At 40.0% G+C, this 18,117-nt stretch overlaps 1 long non-coding RNA gene across 1 annotated transcript; it reads right to left on the bottom strand.

Moving 5' to 3' along the window:
- Nucleotides 1–76: 76 nt before the first annotated feature.
- LOC122202284 lies at nt 77–13,504 on the bottom strand. The gene is made up of 3 exons (XR_006194573.1): nt 13,396–13,504; nt 343–407; nt 77–113 (listed from the first exon to the last, which is right to left on the bottom strand). It is a non-coding gene; the product is annotated as an uncharacterized LOC122202284 (long non-coding RNA).
- Nucleotides 13,505–18,117: the final 4,613 nt, after the last annotated feature.

The following is an 18,117-nucleotide window of genomic DNA, read 5'->3' as shown; positions in this document are numbered from 1 at the left end:
TCAAGCACCACATCCAGCTTGCTGCTGTCAGCACAGAGCCTGCTTCGGATCCTCTGTTCTCTTCTCTCTGCCCCTGCCCCACTTGTGCGTGCTCTCTCTCTCAAAAATAAACCCTAAAAGAAAATTTAAAATAAGTTACATAAAATGTTTATCTATAGGTTTTATACAGTGTCAAAAACTCAAAAAATTTGGTTCTCCTGGCTGGCTCAGTCAGTAGAGCATGTGACTCTTGATCTCCCGGCCCCACATTTGGTGGAGTGTTTATTTAAGGAAAAAAAAAAAAAAAAAAAGGCATTCTAAGGAAAATTTCTAGTTATATTTAAAAGAATCAGCCTTACTAACCTGCATTACTTCAGCTACTCAACTGTATTTTCTTTCCAGCTAATGACACATCCTGGGGATTAGTGCTGTAATAGGTGAAAGAGAATTTTTAAAACTTAAATTCATACTAAAGCTATTTTAAACCTTTCAATATTTCTAACTTAAGTTCTCTTTGCTTTTCTCAGACTTTCCTTCATGAAAAGACATTCTTGGACAATAGCTGAAGGATGAAAGAAATTAGGTTAAACACGAATTACCATTGCTCCCATTGTCCACACTGATTTCAGAACATCCCAAGGCCAGTATACCCCATTTATAAATCAGTGATCCACCCTTAACAGAAATATGTTTAAGTCTGGAAAAGGCAGGAAGCTAAGGAGGGCTTATGGAATCTTGATAAAACATTAAATTGGTCCATTTCCAACTACTGTCCATTTGTATGGCATCTTAGAAGTTGTCACACTGGGGACATTGTTACACTGCAGTAGTATTGTGGACCAAGGTGGGCGTGACTTTTCTTTCTAAGTATGAAAGCTGTCATGAAAAGGAAATGGAGAAGGATAGCCTGAATCAGGCTACCAAAAGGTATAGGTGACGGTATGGGCATATAATTTCCTTAACTTATATATACCTACATATTCCCTGTCAAGTCTTCCAGTACTCCAGTTTGAAGACCTCAGCCCTAGAATATGAGTTAATCCTGGTCAATGACTGTATCTCATGATCTTTATTCTTCTCTTCCTCCCTTTCCTTAACACCAGGTAAGGCAGGTAATAGAAAAGTAGATAATGGCCTCTCAATGGGCTCCAGAGACTCTGGTCTGCCAGAAATGGTGTCCCTCTGCCTGGAGAGGGCAGGATAACCCGTCAGATTGTTGCTTCATAATTCTCCAGTATATTTATTTCCCAGAGGCCATCTTTTAACCACCACATTACTTCAGAAATTACCATGTGAAATGAACCATTCTCTAAGCACTATAAATCCAACACAGATTTATTGAACACCTACCTCATGTAAACGTTGGTTCTGTACTTGGGGGAAGGGTATGCTGATACGAGAAGCAGGTTCCTGAGTTTTGGGAATTCACAGTTCAGATGGGGAAATGGACTCATGTACAGAAAATTCAAACATAGGATTATGCATTTTGTTTTAAACAACATCCGTGCTCCTGAAGATCTCACATCAATTCAAACATCACATTTTTCAAGACTAATTTGGATAAAGGTCAGTGGTGAAATGTTTTTTGTTTAGCAGCTAAAGTATCAACAATATTTGCAATGGACTCAGCTCCCCAGCTCTGAAATCATGCTATTCTTGAATTTTTTACTTAGGAAGTTTGCATTATATCCATATTTACATATTCAAAAGAACATTTAATCACAGGATTTCACCATTTTATAATACAAATTCTCAAACAGTGCATTTGCACGGTCCAAGGAACAAAGGTACTGGGTGTACTGGGTGCCTCAGTTGCTTAAGTGGCTGACTCTTGATCTTGACTCAGGTAGTGATCTCATGCTTCTTGAGTTCGAGCCCCATGTTGGGCTCTGTGCTGACTGCAAGGAGCCTGCTTGGGATTCTCTCTCTCACTCTCTCTCTCTCTCTCTGCCTTTCCCCTGCACTCTCTGTCTCTCAAAATAAATAAATACACTTAAAAAAAAACAGTACCGTACACGGTTGGATGTGTTTTACAGAGAGCACTTTATTCTGTAAATTAAATATCGGGACTTGGAAATGTTTTAACCCGGCACTTGGTAGGTGCCCAACAAATGAGTATTGTGATGAACTAAGTCTCTGGGGACACTATACAGATATGATGGAAATGAGGAAATTTCATAAATCCTGAACAAGTTGAGGGAGACTTTTTGAGGGGAATGTGGGGGCAAACATTAATGTGCCTTCAAATAAACCACAACAGGACAGAGGAGGTAGTTTTGCTTTGCCTGAGGCTTCAATGTAATTGGTCTGTACTGACCCCATTGAACTGGGATTTGCAGTTCCCCTATTCTCCCATCTAGCTTTCTGGGCAAAGAGGAGGGAGGAAGGGTTTGTTCTCTCATTAATTCCTTCCCTCTTAGGCCAAAGAGAGCTGGATATGGGAGACAAAAAAAACCTTCAATTTAGCAAGCTGGAAGAGGTCAATCAGAAAACACACTCAAAAGCAAACTTAGTGCATTGCCAAGGGGAATGGGGCACTGAACCCCCAGCAGATTATATCCAGAGAGGGAGATGTAATCTGGGCCTCAGAGCCCCAAAAGTGGGGATAGGGCACTGGAGAGCAGTTTGATTCCAGGTCAGCACTAAAACAGTTTGAGACTTGGGATTGGGAAGGTATCAAAATCTAAATCTTAAAGTTTTCTTTAAATAATCCAATAGAAGGCAATGGTAGTTTCTAGGGCCCTTATTATGCAAAAATGCTCAGTCATTCTTTGATGGGAGTCGTTTTAAAGATAGAAGAAAGAAATCCAGGTGGAATTGCCCAGGCATTTGTTTCCAACCTTGGCTACTTTCTGGCCTTGGACTGCTTAAAAATTTCAATGCTGAGGCTGGACCCCAGACTGATTACATTGACATATCCGGGTGGGGTGGGGGTGGGGGGTTCGAGGCAGTAATAGTTTTAAAGCTGCCCAGCTGATTCCAGTATCCTGTGAAGCTCCACTGATGGGCACTTTTGTAGAGAACTGGGAAGCCCAAGTCTTAACTTCCAGGCAGACACTCAATGAATTTAACATATTCTATTTATAAGTCAAAACGTTGGATTTAGTCTGCAGTAAAAACTCAAGAGTAGATGTGGTGTTAGGCATAATTGATAATTGGAGCATACATTCCACAGGAACTATGTAGAAGGTATTTCTTCATATTTACTAGTTGACTCCCTCCCCCCACCCCCTTCCTTTTAGAGCAAAGTAGTTTTAAATGAACTAAATGGTTCTTTGAGGCCTGAGAGAGTCTAACTTATTAATCTTTCTGGGCCTTGGGTTAAAAAAAAAAAGTCTATGGGGCGCCTGGGTGGCTCATAGGTTAAGGTTAAGCATCCAACTCTTGGTTTCAGCTCAGGTCATGATCTCGCAGTTTGTGGGTCCAAGCCCCGCACTGGGCTCCTCCACATGGAACCTGCTTGGGATTCTCTCTCTGCCCCTCCCCTGGTTTGTCCCTCTCTCTCAAAATAAATAAACATTTAAAGGAAGTCTATAACCTCAATTTTATGTAGTTTGAACCTGATACTGATAGACTACGCAGTTAGTTAGATATGAAGAGGAAGAAATGCTATCCGACAGGTAAAAGGGCAGAAACCAAGTTCCAAAAGATGCATGCGGTCTTCCCTAGGATCACGACTCTACAGTAACCTATAGCTTCATTATGATATATTTACATTGTGGTTTTTACCCCCTACACCCTGGGGGCGGGGGCGGGGAGAAGTTGCCTTGACACTTCTGACATAGACCACAGAGGGCTCCAAACTGCCCCTCTCAACCAGGAGGAGTCCCTTAGCTGATTGGCTGCAACCTTGGTCAAGAACCACCCTCAGTATGACCCAAAACCTACCTAAACATAAAAATGAGTACCTGGCAGGGTGCCTGGGTGGCTGTCAGGTGCCCAACTTCAGCCAGGTCATGATCCCGTGATGTGAGGGTTTGAACGCAGCATAAAGATAAATAAACATTTAAGGAAAAAAAAAAAAAAAAAAAAAAAAGGAGTACCTGGCTGGCTCAGTAGGTAAAGCCCTAGACTCTTGATCTTGGGGGCTGTGAGTTCTAGCCCACACTGGGCATAGAGACTGCTTTAAAAGAAATAATAAAAGCTCAGTCGGTTAAGTGCCCAACTGTTGATTTTGGACTCTTAATTTTGACTCAGGTCATGATGTCCAGGTTCGTGAGATCGAGGCCCTCATAGAGCTCTGTGCTGTCAGCCTGCTTGGGATTCTCTCTCTCCTTCTGTCTCTGCCCCTTCCCCACGCACACACACACATTCCCTCTCTCTCTCTCAAAATGAATAAATAGACATTTTAAAAGAAATAATAATTAAAAAAAAAGAAAGAAAAACAGTCCTGATCCCTCTTGGGGAATCTGCCACCTTTGGACGTGCCCACTTTTCGTCTCTAGAATGTACCTTTGTTTGAATTGCTATTAAACACTTGCCTGTTTAAGAGTTTGGCTCTGAATTCTTTCTTGGCTTGTCAACTCGCCACTGACAAAGCTGCTTCTCTAAAGTACCTGTGGCCAGAATGACCTCTATGTTTTTAATCGAGGTAAAAAGTACATACAGTAAAATGCACAAATATTAGCTTAACATTTTGATGAGTTTTGATAAATGAATACATCCATATGGCCATCATCACCCCAGGAAGTTTCTTTATGCCCTTCAGTCTCCCACTCTCCCCATTCATCAGGGAACTGCTCTTCTTTTATTAACCTACATCACTTTTGCCAGTTCTTGCACTTCGCTGAAATGGAATCTCACATCATGAGCTTTATCACAGTGATCTTTTAAAATTTACTTATTTTTAAAGTTTATTTATTTAAGTAATCTCTACTTCTCCCAACGTGGGGCTTGAACTCATGACCCTGAGATCAAGAGTCACATACTCTTCTGACTGAGCCAGCCAGGCATCCCTGCTCTTTAAAAATTTAAGACACAGTGCTCACTTCGGCAGCACATATACTGAAAATTTAAGACACAAATTGGATATTTACTCTTGGAATAAAATCCAGACTCCTCCTTGTGGCCAGCAAGGCCCTGTATCCCTCTCAGTCAGTCCTCCAGCACTGTCTCCCAACTCTACCCTGTGCTCATTATAATGGTGTTCTATCCACAAAGGCCTTCCTTCCCAGCACCTTCCAACTCAGGGTCTTTGCTCAGCTGTATTCCTCTTCACTCCTATTGGCCTTCAGGCATCATCTTAAGTGTTACTTCCTCTCAGAGGTATTCCCTTGTGCCTCAATTTCAAATTCCAATTCCCTTTGTTCTTTTCATTTCTGTCACTATCACAATTAATAATTATATATCTATATGCGTTTATTCTACTTTAAAATTGTTCATCGCTTTCAGTTTATCCACAAGGGTAGTGGCCATGTCTGTTTTGTTCACCACTGTGTTTCTAGCCCCTAGCCCAGAACATGAAACATATTAGGTGTCCAATAAATGTGTTAAAATAAATGGATGAAATGGTTTAATTGGACTATTGTATTGAAAAATGAGAAAAAAGGGATAGAAAGGAAAGGCAAGAAAGATGTGGGCAAGTAAGGGTAGGATTTCAGTGGAGAACGGCTCCTCCTTTAACTTTGAGTAGTGAGAGTGAGGAGCAAGTGTTATATACAACAATGGAAAGAACATTTGGGAAGAAGTCAGATCATCTGGCTCAATGACTTCTCTGGACTGTTTTCCTCATTTATGTAATGCATGACCTGGACTAGAATATTTCATCAGTACTACCTCACCCCCATGTAGCATTTGGAAATAGTAAGTGGGAATTTTCCATAGTCACAATAATTGGAGACCACTATTGGCATTTATTAATTTGGAGCACCAGAATGTTAAATATCTTACAATGCATGAGACAGTCTTAACCTTGTGTCATCCAAAGTACCAGTGCTGGGGCACCTGGGTGGTTTAGTCAGTTGAACTTCCAATTTCGGCTCAGGTCATGATGTCATAGTTTGTGAGTTCGAGCCCCACATTGGGGCTCGCTGCCACCAGCTGGCTTAGGATCCTCTGTCCACCGCCCTCTCTCTTTCAAAAACAAATAAACATTTAAAAAAAATTCAAAATACCGGTGCTGAGAAATACTACTACAGTAGGCATAGCCTGTGGTTCCGCATTTTGTGATACTTCTTAGGTGATCTTCCACGCGAATGCTTATTGCATTTAAATAACCTTATTTAGTAAATTATCTAAGTCTAACTGCTTAATTTAGTTTGTCGTAAGAACTCAAGGACAGACATATCAGCATGATTCATATTTGAGGTATATACTCCACAGGAACTATGTAGAAGTTATCCTATTTCTTCATTAGTTAGCTTTTTCCACTTCCTTTTTTTGGGTAAGCGTTTCTCTAAGAAATTCAAGATCTTGATCCTATTTCGTTCTTCCTTAGTTGATGTGTAGGTAGCAGTGAGTTTAAGTTTGGGAAACTGTTATGGACTGATGCTTGTGCCCTCTCTCTCCCCCCAAATTCACACATTGGAGCCCTAATGCCCAACTGCAATGAGATTTGGAGGTAGGGTATTTGGGAGGTAATTAGGTTTAGATGAGGTCATGAGGGTGAAGCCCCATGATGGGATTAGTATCTCCAAGGAAGACTTAGAGAAAGAGACTAGAGCTCCTTCTCTCTGCCACGTGAGGACTGTGAGCAGGTGGTCATCTGCAGACAGAAAAAAGTTCCTCACCAAGGAACCAAATTGGCCATCACTTTGATATTAGACTTCTTAGCCTCCAGAACTGAGAAATAGACTCCTGTTGTTTAAGCCACCCAGTGTATGGTATTTTATTATGGCAGCCTGAGCTAATACACAAACTAAGGCTCAAAGAAAAGAAACATTAAAATTACACAGAGTCCTGCTGTGGCAAGGTTGATATTTTCAGTGTTGTGTTTCCCAGCCTAATGTTTTACCCACCAGAAATGACTCAGTAGTTAAGGAGACTATTTGCTAAATGTAGTATCATCTTCACAATCCTAAGGTCCTTGGCTGCACTAAAATTGTATGTTGCTATAAAAATACACGGTGGAAACAACAGAAATGTTCATCAATGGCAAGTGGATTAAAAAATGTATATCCACATGACAGAATATTATTTGACCATAAAAAGGAATGAATCACTATACATGCTGAATTCATAGATGAATCTTAAAAACATTATGCTAAGTGAAAGCAGCTAGTCATAAAAAAACACATATGATTCTATTTCTATGCAATATCCAGAAAAGGCAAATATGTAGAGACAGAAAGGAGATTAGTGGTTTCTTAGGACCTGGGGCAACAGGGGGGAAAGGGACTAATATCTAAAGGATACAGGTTTTGGGGCACCTGGCTGGCTTAGTCGGTGGGACATGTGACTCTCTTGATCTCAGGGTCATGAATTCACACCCCTCACTGGGCACAGAACTCACTTAAAAACAAAAACAAAAGGATGCAGGTTTCTATTTGAGGTGATGCAAATATTCTAAAATGGACTATGGTGGGGCTCCTGGGTGGCTCAGTTGGTTAAGTGTCTGACTTCAGCTCAGGTCATGATCTCATGGTTCGTGAGTTCAAGCCCCATGTTGGACTCTGCACTGACAGCTCAGAGCCTGGAGCCTGCTTTGGAGTCTGTGTCTCCCTCTCTCTCTGCTCCTCCCCTGCTTGTGCTCTCTCTCTCTCTCTCAAAAATAAAATAAACATTAAAAAAAATTTTTTTTAAATGGATTATGGTGATGGTTGTGAATATACTAAATAGACTTTAAGTGGGTGAATTATATGGCATGTGAAATGTGTATCAATAAAACTATTTTTAAAATATGAAAAGGTGTTCAACTTCATTCATGATTAAAGAAATGAGAAAACAATGAGCAACCATTTTTCATCCATCAGATTGGATGAAATAATATTTTCAAGTCAATAATACTTATGATGGGAAAGAGTGTGGGGAAGTTAGTGCTCTTGTACACTGTTGGTGGGGATATAAATTGAGGCAATCTTCTCAGAGGGAAGTTTGGTAAGATCGCTCATGATTCAATATACACACACCTTTTTATTTAATCATTCCACTTCCAGGAATTTATTCTACTGTACATTTATTGAGCATGAAAATAATTATTGCAACAATGATTACAATTGAAAACAGTGATTAAAAATTGAAAACAACTAAACGTCCATTAATAGAGAATTGAGTAAAATAAATTATAAATCCATATATAAATTCTGGGTTTGTGCTTGGTTAAACAAATGAAGTATAGAAACAGTATACATAACCTGCCACTCTTTTGTGTAAAAAAGGAAGAAAATAATAAATATATGTGTATTTGCATAAGGAAGGATACACAATAAATGATTATCTGGTTGAGTGGGAACTAGGTAGATGGTAGAAGTAAATGCAAGACTTTCCACTGAATACCTTTTTATATTGTTTTATTTTTGAGCCATGTGAATATCTAAAAAATTAAATACAGAATATAACTGAAATAAAAGACTAAAGCTTATCCACAAAAAGTAAAATACAACCTGTTCAAGATATATTAAGTGAAAAAACAAGTTGCAGAATAGTATGTACAACACTTTTTCATTTATTCAGTTAACAGATACCTTTTGAGTCCCTAATTTATGTTCTAGAATCTAGGGATATGAAGTAAACAAGGCAGCTATGGCTCTGGCTGTCATAAAGATTACATTTTAGTAGTGCATAAGTATGCAAGCACATAAATAAACAAAGGTAACAGACTGACTTCGGTAGGGAATATTTATTTGATGGATGTCACAAAAAGCCTGAGGAAGTGACAAATAAGCTGACACCCGCATGAGAAAGATGTGGGAAAAGAGTGGTCCAGGAAAATAATATAGTCAGTGCAAAGGTCCTAAAGCTGAAACAAGTTGGCAAGTTTGAAGATTGGAATACAGTCTGCATAACAGGGGGAAGGTGGTAGGAGATAAAGTCACAGTGGTAGTCAAGATAGATCACGGTTTTAAATAAAAGAATAATACATATGTTTGGGGCACCTGGGTGGTTCAGTCAGTTAAATGTCTGACTCTTGGCTTCAGCTCAGGTCATGATCTCACAGTGTGTGAGTTTGAGCCCTGCATGGGCTCTGTGCTGACAGCATGGAGCATGCTTGGGATTCTCTCTCTCCCTCTCTCTCTGATCCTCCCCCATTTGTGTGCTTTCTCTCTCTCTCAAAATAAATAAATAAACTTAAAAAAAAAAAAAAGAAGAAGAATACATATATTCATATAGAAATTGAAAATATTTGGAAGGACACACAAACATCTTAACATTATAGAGGCGCCTGGATGGCTTGGTCAGTTAAGCGTCAGACTTTAGCTCATGATCACAAGGTCTGAGAGTTTGAGCCCTATGTTGGGCTCTGTGCTGACAGCTCAGAGCCTGGAGCTGCTTTGGAGTCTCTGTGTCTCTCTCTCTCTCTCTCTCTCTCTCTCTCTGTCCCTCCCCTGCTGACGCTCTTTCTCTCTCAAAAATAAATAAACATTAGGAAAAAAAAAAAGGAATCAACATTATTAAGTGGCTATTTTGTTGGTGGGTATTGGGGATAATGGTCAATAGTACTCTTTAAATTTTATATCTTTCAGAGGAGCCTTGATTTTTAAAAGTATTTAAAAGTGCATAAATAAGAAATATGCTTCAAAAAAGTGTTTCTTAAAATGCAGAATGTTGAGTAAGAATCTAGTATGCAGTAGGAATCTAATACAGTGAAGCTTGATGATTCCTTCGGTTCTAGTCCCTCTAGTGGCAATCACGAGGTAGTGCTGGTGGCTGTTTCACAGCAGGAGAGCTAAAAAAAGCTTTAATGAAACTGACATACTCAGAAGTTTGAATTCTTGAAATTGCATAATTCTTGCTAAATGGTGGGTGGAGAAAACCCCAAAATCGCTACAGTTATTTTTACAATCACCGCCTGTACATCATGAAGCAGGGGCCAGCAAAATCATCAGATTTTAAAATTAAAACATGAGGAAAATGCTAGGGTTCAGTTGTCTTGCAACTGCATGGCTTAAATATCCAGGGTCCTGGTCACCATCTCTTCTGAGTCTTTTCTCGGGCCTATACTGCTCTGTCTTCTCTCCACCTGGATAAATTATGTCTCTCTCCCTTCTTGGTCAGCTCACTGCTTCTACATAGCTTCTCCAACAATTCACTTTGTCCCCCCGCCCCCCGCGCCCTTTTTTTTAAAGTTTATTTATTTATTTTGAGATAGAACCATCGTGGAAGGGGCAGAGAGAGAGGGGGACAGAGGATCCGAAGTAGGCTCTGCATTGATAGCAGCAAGCCCCATGCAGGGCTGGAACTCATGAACCTGAGTTCATGACCTGAGCCGGTTATATAGAAATTGAGCCAACTGAGCCACCCAGGCGCCCCTCTTTAAAAAAAAAAAAAAAAAAAAAAAAAAAAAAAAAAGCTTATTTATCTATTTTGAGAGAGCATGAGAGAGGGAGAGAGAAAATCCCAAGCAGTTACCACACCATCACTGCAGAGCCTGATTCAGGGCTCGAGCTTATGAACCCTAAGATCATGAGCCAAAATCAAGAGTCGGATGCTTAACCAACTAAGTCACCCAGGTGCCCCTAGTTACTCTCCTTTTTGACAAATCCTTTAATAATTCCTTGAGAGTAAAGGCACTAAGGTTAGAGGGGAAAGAACTGCTGAGTGTGAGTGTCAGAGTTTGAAAGGATCTCAAGTCTTTCGCTATTCCAAGTGTGATCCCTAGATCAGCGGCCTGCTTGGGATTCTCTCTTTCCCTCTTTCTCTCTGCCCCTCCCCTTCTCGTGCTCTCTCTCAAAATAAGTAAACTTAAAAAAAAATCTGTTACGGGCACTTGGATGGCTCAGTTGGTTAAGCATCTGACCTCACTCAGGTCAGGATCTCATGGTTCATGGGTTTGAGTCCCACATCGGGCTCTGTGCTGACAGCCAAGCCTGGAGCCTGCTTCGGATTCTGTGTCTCATTCTCTCTCTATCCCTCCCCTGCTCATGCTCTGTCTCTCTCAGAAATAAACATTAAAAAAAATTTTTTTAAATCTGTTATGCTAATAGATGAAAACCAATAATTTAGTGACTTGTTTACTCACAAATGGCATATTAACCACTTTTTTAATGATCATTAAAATGAGTAATTTTTAAAAATTGGGGCGCCTGTGTGGCTCAGTCGGTTAAACGTCCAACTTCAGCTCAGGTCATGATATCACGGTCTGTGAGTTCGAGCCCTGCGTCGGGCTCTGTGTTGACGGCTCAGAGCCTGGAGACTGCTTCAGATTCTGTGTCTCCCTCTCTCTCTGACACTCCCCCATTCATGCTCTGTCTCTCTCTGTCTCAAAAATAAATAAACATTAAAAAAATTTTTTTTAATTGAAAATACACACTTAGTAAAAATTCCAAAGGTATGAAAGTATATAGTAAAGTTAACCCACCATGCCTGTACTTGGGCCACCTAGTCCTCCTCTCTGAAGGAAAGTACTCTTACTTGTATATCTTTCTAGAGGCATTACTAGCATAGTTTAAATAGTTATTTTTTATTTTTAATTTTGTCTCAAGATAGGAATTTTTAGTAATGCCCCTTTCCTTTTTCTTTTTATTTTGAGAGAGAGAGACAGAGGGAGAGAGAGAGAGAGACAGAGAGAGAGAGAGCACAAGCATGGAAGGGGTAGAGAGACAGGGAGAGAAAGAGCATCCCAAGCAGTCTCTGTGCCATCACTGCAGAGCCTGATGCGGGGCTTGATCTTACGAACCCTGAGATCATGAGCCGAAATCAAGAGTCCAACACCCAACCAACTGAGCCACCCAGGTGCCGCTAGTCACTCTCCTTTTTGACAGATCCTTTAATAATTCCTTGAGAGTAGAGGCACTAAGGTTAGAGGGGAAAGAACTACCGAGTGTGAGTGTCGGAGCATGAAAGGATCTCAAGTCCTTTGCTATTCTGAGTGTGATCCCTGGATCAACAGGGACTTCATCTGGGTCATGGTCAAAAATGCACAATCTCAGACTTCACCCAGATATCCTGAAACAGCAGTTGGCCTTTAACCAGATCACCAGATCATTTGTATGAGCCTTTAAGGTTGAGAATCATTGCTCAAGGAAGTCAAAGAAGTATGGCTCAACAAGGAGCCAGTGGAGAGCTGATGCTAGAAATCAGGTCTCCTAACAGCCTTGTCATGTGCATTTTCCAATAGGCCAAAATTCTGGCCAGGTAATTTGATGTAGTGTTTTTATGTATTTTCTTCACAGTCGGCTCAAGAGTCAGACACAGCAGCAATCAAAGCAGCTTTACCACTAGCATATAGTAGGAGCCCCATAATGGTGGTTTTTATATTTTCTGTTCTTACTATTATTTTTCTAAATTAATAAAAACTTTACTTTTTAGAATTTTAGTTTCACAGCAAAATTGAGTAGTTTCCACATACCCTCTTTCCACACGCACAAACTCCCCACCACCATCCATATCCCTACACACCATTTTAACAACGGGATCACTGATTAAAACTTCAAAGCAATGTTTCAACAGCCTTTTTAAGGACTCTTTCTCAAATTCTATTCGGTGTCTGACTTAACAAAAATACTCTGTTTTAACATATCCTGTACTTGTCTCAAAATGCTATTTTGTTCTCACAGCGAGGGAAGGATTTTATTAGGTTGTTTTACAAATTGGTGACATTGACATATTTGGAGTCTAAGGTCCTGGCAGGCTCCGTTTATTTCTGCTGGATCGCATGCTGGAATGGAGCAGTAGATTCTGAGGAGCAGGAGTTGAAAGCTAGGAGCTAAGATAAAATCGAGGCCTTTTTATCACAGTGCTTGTGATAAATGGTGTCCAGGATCCCAGCCTAAGCAGGGGGATGGGGGCCTGCGTTGTGGGAAATCAGGACGAAGGGTTGCAAGCAGTTTCTGGAACTTGGGTTTAGTGCCTTGAAAGCTCGAGTTCCAGAAAACCGCAAGGAAAAAGTGCCAATTTTGTTTAGCAGGACAGAAATTTGGCGCGAGAGTGTAAGGAAAAGCGAGAGGCAGGAGAGCGGCCAATCTGAGGACAACTCTAGGGGCTGCCCAGAGCTCACCTATAGGCTGCCCAATTTCTTTTTCCTTTCTTTTTAAAAATTTATTTATTTATTTATTTATTTATTTATTTATTTATTTGAGAGAGAGAGAGAGAAAGAGAGAGAAAGAGAGAGCGAGCAAGCAGGGCAGGGGCAGAGACAGAGGGAGAGAGAAAGAATCCCAAGCAGGTTCCGCACTGTCAGTTCAGAGCCCAAAGCCGGGCTGCAACCCACCACAGCAAAAACCAAGAGCCAGACGCTCAACCGACTGAGCCACTAAGGCACCCCATAGGCTGCCTAATTTTTATTCTCGCTCAGTGCTTCTGAGGCTTGTGGTCTCTTACCTTCCAACTTTTCTCCTTTCTGTCTTGCTGACCTTAGCTGTTTTTTCTTTCCCACTTAAAGACTAGGCATTTGTAAAAAACCCCAACAAGACAGAAGCCACAAGCACTTCCGGAGGGATGGCTCCCAGAGGCCGGAAGTAACTAGGACTTCCCAAGATGCCCCTTTCCCTCTAATCCCTCTGTGTCTTGTGGGAGTTGTAGTCCCAGAGTGGGTGAGGCTTCTCAGACTTGAGGAGATTGGGTGTTTCTCTGATCTGGTTGGTCCTGAGGTTGGGCATCTGACTCAGCGAGTCTTGAGGTGTAAAGAACTTTAACTTTGTTAAAAAGTTCTACGTGATTGCTACTATATATTTTGCACTATGCATTTTTAAGGGTTTTATTCAATGGCCATATGTAAATAAAACAAATGGTAGTTGCTCTTTGAAAATATTAAAAAGCATAACGAGAAATCAAAATTGGTAGGATGAATACATTGACCTGGTACAAACAGTTCAGAAAAGTATAAACTGAAACTAAAAGCCTCTCTTCTGTATCTGCCCAGCTCCCCTCCCTTAAAAGAAAAGCACCATCTTTTTAAAGAAAAAAATTAAAAGTGCAAATGTACACACTATTAAAAAGTACACAAAAGTGATAGTGCTTTAATACTCTTCTCAAACTTCCTTTTTCATTTGCTAATCCATGTTAGACATCTTTCCATACTGTACAGAAAGAGCTATCCTACTCTCTTTTTAATGACTGTACAGTAATTTATTCCACAAACTGCCATCTTCTTCTCCATCTCATTGAGGGACATTTTGGTTGTTTCTGATTTTTTTTCTGCTGCAAAGACTGTTGCAATGATCACCTTGAACATATTTTGGTGTAAATCCGGGTAAATTCAGAGACAAAATTGCCCAGTTAACGAGATATAAGCTTTATTATATGTGCTGCCAAAGCAAGCACAACGAGATATAAGCTTTATAAAAGTTAATAAATACTACCAAATTGCCAAATGGTGCCAGTTTACACTAGCAATGTATGAAGGTGTTTACTTCCTTACTTCTGTTTTAGGATTGGGTATTATCAAACTTTAGAAATTCCACTCTCCGAGAGGTGAACAATTTATCTTCCTTTAAATTTCATAGTGATAAGTAAGGTTGCACTCCTATGTGTATCGGCCATCTATATTTCTGAGAGTAGCTGTATTCTCAGCCCAGTTTTCTATTGGATTGTTAACCTTGTTCTTATTGATTTGTCTGCACTTTTTGTAAATTAGGGAAGTTGGTCTTTTGTCTATTATGGGAATTGTGAAATTGTTCTCCCTGTACATTATTAACCTGATTTTACTTTTGTATTTTTTGTGCTGCACAAATGCACTTAATATTTATATACTCATGTTTATTAATTTTCTCGATGGCTTCTGGGTTATTTGATTATATGTAATTTATTTTGGCATAAGGACGGACGGTTCTAGCTTTATCATTTCTCCAAATATTAGCCAGTTGGTCCCAACATGATTTTGGGTACCTTTATTGGGAGAAAACCCCAATGGGCATTAACAATACACCGTATAGGGGCGCCTGGGTGGCTCAGTCAGTTAAGCATCCGACTTTTGATTTTGGCGTGGGTCATGATTTCACAGTTCGTGGGTTTGAACTCCACATTGGGTTCTGCACTGACAGTGCGGAGTCTGCTTGAGATTCTCTCTCTCCCCTCTCTCTCTCTGCCCATATCCTGTTTTCTCTCTCCCTCAAAATAAATATATAAACTTGAAAATATATATATATATTCCCTATAATGACATGCTGTGCTAGGTTTGAAGGTTAATTTCGGGGAAAGAGTAGAAATAAATAAGTGGCACTCCAACTTCTCTCAAAACATCTGCTCGCTCTTTCTTTATATATTTATTTATTTGTTTGTTTGTTTTTTAAAGTTTTTGTGGGGGGAACGCATTTTCTTTTTCTTTTTTTTAAATGTTTATTTATTTATTTTGAGAGAGGGAGAGAGAGAGAGAGAACATGGACAGGGGAGGGGCAGAGACAGGAGAGAAAATCCCAGGCAGGCTCTGTTCTGTCAGTGCAGGGCCCCATATAAGGCTCAATCTCACGAACCATGAAATCATGACCTGAACTGAAATCAAGAGTCAGCTGCTTAACCAACTGAGCCACCCAGGTGCCCCCTGGTAACCTTTTATGCCCCCCAAAGTCTGGTAATCTATTTTTTTTTTTTATTTATTTTTGAGACAGGGAGAGACAGAGCATGAACAGGGGAGGGTCAGAGAGAGGGAGACACAGAATCCGAAACAGGCTCCAGGCTCTGAGCTGTCAGCACAGAGCCCGACGCGGGGCTCGAACTCACGGACCGCGAGATCATGGCCTGAGCCGAAGTCAGCCGCTCAACCGACTGAGCCACCCAGGCGCCCTCTGGTAATCTATTTTAAAGTAAGTAATGAAAACTTTTCTGAGTTAAAAAAGAGAAAACATTTCTGAAAATGATTTTAAAACCTAAGAATATAAGATATAAGACAAAGTTATTTCCAAAATCATCCTTTAGAAAAAAAGGTAGATTGCCTTATACTTGTAAACTTACAATATATTTTTTCATAATATATGATATAAAACATGTAGATTAAAGTAAATTTTTAAAATTAAATATTGTGAGGGGCATCTGGATGGCTCAGTTGGTTGGGTGTCTGTCTCTGGGTTTCAGCTCAGGTCATGATCTCACGGTTTGTGGGTTTGAGCCCTGCTTGGGGCTCTGTGCTGACAGCTCAGAGCCTGGAGCCTGCTTCAGATTCTGTCTCCCTCTATCTCTCTGTCCCTCCCCTGCTGGTGCACGCTTTCTCTCTCTCTTTCTCATTATTTTAAATAAATAAATAAAAACTTAAAAAAATGTTTAAATGACCACATGGTATACTACTGTATGTGGACATTATTTGTATGATTGCTAAGCATTTAATTTTCCTAAAATACGTTCATTGTATAATCATGTTTTGGTAAAAATAACCATCATTATTGCTATATCTTTGTTCTTGGTTATAATCTTTGGATAAGTTTCTAGGTATGAAATTTCTTAGACAAAGATCATTTAAAATCCTGACTTCTGATATGCCAATTTCCAATTCAGAAAGGATGTACCAATTTCTTCTGCTGCTGGCATATGCTGACTGGGACTCTTTACGAACTTAAATATTCAGAATGTGAAAACATGGTGGTTTAGGAGAAAGATCCTTCCAGTTGCATTCGAAAAACTGAAGAGAGTGCTTTACCAAAATTCCTTTCATAATAATCTTTTCTTTTTGTTCTTCAGGACAACATCAAAGCATTGTCCTCACTGTTCTCAGGATCGAGAGTAAAAGAGCAATATTTTTTTTAGTCAAAGTTGTCTAGTGTTTATATAACTTTTTAAAAAAATTGTGGTAAATATTTACATATATAACATAAAATTGGCCATTTTGACTATTTTAAATATACAGTTCAGTGGCATTGGCTACATTGGCATAGTTGTGTGACCATCACCATCATCCGTGTCTGCAACTTTTGTCATCTCTCCAAATTAAAACTCCATACCCATTAAACAATAACTCTCCATTCATCCCTCCCCTCAGCTCCTGGTAACCTCTACTTTTCTTTCTGTCTCTATGAATTTGACTACTCTAGGTATCCCATATACGTAGAATAATACAGAACGTGTCTTTTTGTGATTGGCTTATTTCACTGAACATAATGTCTTCAAGATTCATCCATGTTGTAGTGTGTGTCAGAAGTTCCTTCCTTCTGGGTGGCTCTGTCGGTTAAGCGTCTGACTTTGGCTCAGGTTATGATCTCATGGTTCGTGGGTTCGAGCCCCATATCTGGCTCTGTGATGACAGCTCAGAGCCTGGAGCCTGCTTTGGATTCTGTGTCTCCCTCTCTCTCTCTCTGCCCCTCCTCTGCTTGCTCTCTCTCTCTCTCTCTCTCTCTCTCTCTCAAAAATAAACAAACATTAAAAAAAATAAGTTCCTTTCTTTTTAAGACTGAATACAATTCCATTGTATGTGTATACCACATTTTGTTTATTCCTGTGTCAAACACTTGGTTTGCTTCTACTTTTTGACTATTGTGAATAATGATGCTATGAACATGGGTGTACAAATACCTGTTAAAGTCCTTGCTTTCAGTTTAAAAAAAAATTTTTTTTTCAAGTAGGCTTCATGCCCAGCGCAGAGCCCAGTGCTGGATTTGAACTCATGTCCTTGAGATCAAGACCTGAGCTAACACCTGAGCTGAGACCAAGAGTCAGATGCTTAACTAACTGAGCCACCCAGGCTCTCCCACCTTGCTTTCAGTTCTTTTAGGTATATACCCAGAAGTAGAGTTGCTGCATCATATGGTAACTCTATGTTTGATTTTTTGATGACTTGTTACCATTTTCGACAGCAGCAACTTCACATCATTTTAAGGCCATTTGCCAGTTCTGGTCTTATTTCTGGTCTGTATTTTGTGATACTCAAGTAGGCCTCCAAATACCCCCAGGGATGTGAAGTTTCCAAAAAAAAATATTTATACTTTATTTTATTTACTTATTTATTTTAGAGAGAGAGAGAGAGAGTGCAAGCAGGCAAGGGACAGAGAGAGAGAGAGAGAGACAGAGACAGAGAGAGAGAATCCTAAGCAGGCTCTGAGCTGTCAGAGCAGGATGCGAGGCTTGATCTCATGACCTAAGCCAAAATCAGGAGTTGGCCACTTAATCCACTGAGTCCCC

The sequence above is a fragment of the Panthera leo genome, chromosome D2 (genome assembly GCF_018350215.1).
Source record: "Panthera leo isolate Ple1 chromosome D2, P.leo_Ple1_pat1.1, whole genome shotgun sequence".
NCBI classification, from domain to species: domain Eukaryota; kingdom Metazoa; phylum Chordata; class Mammalia; order Carnivora; family Felidae; genus Panthera; species Panthera leo.
The sequence above is the reverse complement of the archived record's forward strand: the minus strand, read 5'-3'. Positions and strand labels throughout refer to the sequence as shown.